This window comes from Bison bison, unplaced genomic scaffold (assembly GCF_000754665.1).
Source record: "Bison bison bison isolate TAMUID 2011002044 unplaced genomic scaffold, Bison_UMD1.0 scf7180017854831, whole genome shotgun sequence".
Taxonomy (NCBI): Eukaryota; Metazoa; Chordata; class Mammalia; order Artiodactyla; family Bovidae; genus Bison; species Bison bison.
The window spans coordinates 16,355-19,021 of NW_011485404.1; the positions used below are offsets into that span (position 1 = coordinate 16,355).

The window sequence follows — 2,667 nt, forward strand, 5'->3', positions numbered from 1 at the left end:
ATGGAATCTATCATACACCCCACTGTATACTTTATGGAGTTGTATATGGACATATCTTAGTCCCTTTCTGAGAGGAAATGTAAGCACCTTTGGTTCAGGAACCATGTTTTATTTTCCTTGTATTTTCCAATTTGAAGTCTATATAAACCTTTCCCACAGTAGGAGCTCTGCAAGTGGAAAATTAATGAAATTGATTAACATCAATTGGTTTCTATCTACTGACGGAACAAATGTATTTCCCCATTTCTGAGTCATGATATATACCAGAATGGATAAATTGCTTGACTAAAATGACAAGAAATGGAAAATAAGAAAGATCAGGTACAATCAAAAATAAAAAGGCTGAACAGAATTAAAAGGAAATCATGAGACAAACGATTGATATCAGTTTAATTACAGGGAGAAGAAGTAAAGATTAGACAAACTGGAAGGTGAAAGAGAATGAAGTTACCATTTAAGAGGCTCAGATCATTATAAATATTGTAATTAAGCAAGAATCTTCTCCTGAAGGAATTTAAAAGAACAAACAAAAAAGCATATACTTAGGTAAATAAAATATATCTAGACAGGATTTTCAAGCCGTTCTGCAAAACCAGTTAGATTATTTTTGTACACAAAGTATGGGGATTAAAATTTTTTTTATCTCTAAATAATGGAAAGAGTTAAAAGCTTAAAATGTTAAAGCTAAAATGATCATTTTTCTTTAACCTGCTGCTGGATCTTCTCCCTGAGCAACTATTTACTTCTTTACAGTTGAACACAACCATAATAAGAGGCAGGCTTCGTGTTACAAATATGCACTTGCATACATTCTTCGAATTTCTCTGCTTTTTTGATTACAGTGTAGCTGGGGAGGATGGGGGAGGGAGATGGTACATGTGTGGGTCTCTGAATCTTAATTCACTTAGATCATCAATGGTCTTTAATTTGCAAATATTTCTTTCCTACATCTTCATTGTTAAATTTCAGTTGCAACTCTGCTGTTTTCTAACTAATGGTTTGGGGCCAGTTAAGAACTTGTTTTGTTCACTGCTCTATCTCCAGGGCTTGGGGCCATTGTTTGTACATACTAGGCAATTGATAAAAAGTCACCGAATAACTGTCAACCTCTCTGCTTCTGTTTTCTCACTTTTTTATGACCAAATGGGATAAAATATGTAAATTGCAGAGCATGGAATGTATAGCCAATAAATATTAATTCATGAACTAAAGAACAAGAATGCATTCAGAGTCACATAAGAATCGCTGGCAAAGAGGGTTGGAATTCAAATGATTCAATATTTAAAACCTCTCTGTCTATGTCTTAGGCAAGCACAACAATTCTCACATCATGGGAAAAAAAAAAAAGTGCTATCTAGAACTAATTCTTTTAGAGCCAGGGATATCAAGTGTAATATGCATCCAAGTATGCATATTCCCCAGTTTGTTTGTGAAAAGAAAATAGAGTGAGAGTAAAAAGAGGAAAGCGTAAAGTGATTAGCCAATTTGTAAAAAGAGGCACAGTCTAATCTCCAAGGCCCTCCTGATGTCTCCCTTTCCCCACACATATTTTTCAGATTTGTTGCTTAAACACTTGATTCTTGATGAGAAAGCAGATGCTTTACTGTAATCACATTCTTTCTTGATATTTACATAGATATTTGAAAACTCAAGCAAATATCCAAAACAGTCACCCCCTCCAAAGCCTGTATGCTGGTAGACTCACACAAGCACACATGCACAACTAACAGCCTCTCTAGTTAAAGAGACGTGAGAAGATGATTTTTAAATGAATAAAGAAAAGAGGAGATAGAAACAAGCAGGAGAGTAGTACATCCTCCCCACCCAACTAGACTAGTACCAACTGTATTACCTTGATTTAACACCTTGCTTTCCACAGCTGAAGCAAATAATCAGTTTTATTTTGTGAGAGAATTATTTCCTGCAGTAGTAGGAAAATAAAGAGAAAAGCAAAAAAACTCCTACAGTATTATCTGGGGCACTCTGTGAACCTTATGCGCTTATAACCCTATAATAGAACTTCCTGTTGCAGCTAAAGTAAGGCTGTGTGTGTGTCTGTGTGTGTGTTGAGCAAGGCTTATTACTGTGGGGAAAATTGTTTTCTTAATTTTCTCCTCAAAACGAGACTGAAAATAATATCCTAGTTTGTATAATATAAAGTTATATATCTTTATAGAAAATATAATAATGTAATTTTTAGAAGACCTCATTGCTAGGCACAAAAGTTCATACACCATAGTAAACAAACACATGGAGATATTTTTGAACTTCTGAATTTGCATTTTCTTCTTCCTAGCAAATATCTCAATGGCAAATCTAATTTGACTAAATACTGCAACCCCCAATGCAACCGGTGATAGTTTTATATGAAGCCTGTAGACCACTTCGTCCCTTTTTACTTTGGTTCAAAGTGCACAAAAACCCTTAGTAGCACAAGAATATAGAATATAGAAGCACAATGGAGTATTATTCAGCCATTAAAAAGATTACATTTGAATCAGTTCTAATGAGGTGGATGACACTGGAGCCTATTATACAGAGTGAAGTAAGCCAGAAAGAAAAACACCATTACAGTATACTAATGTATATATATGGAATTTAGAAAGATGGTAACGACAGCCCTGTATGTGAGACAGCAAAAGAGACACAGATGTATAGAACAGTCTT

The 2,667-nt window shown here is 34.7% G+C and overlaps 1 long non-coding RNA gene across 1 annotated transcript in view; it reads right to left on the bottom strand.

The window, feature by feature from the left end:
- The window catches only part of LOC105001192, a 16,322-nt gene that overhangs the window by 10,588 nt on the left and 3,067 nt on the right, over positions 1-2,667 (bottom strand). The gene's annotated exons all lie outside the window — the stretch shown is intronic.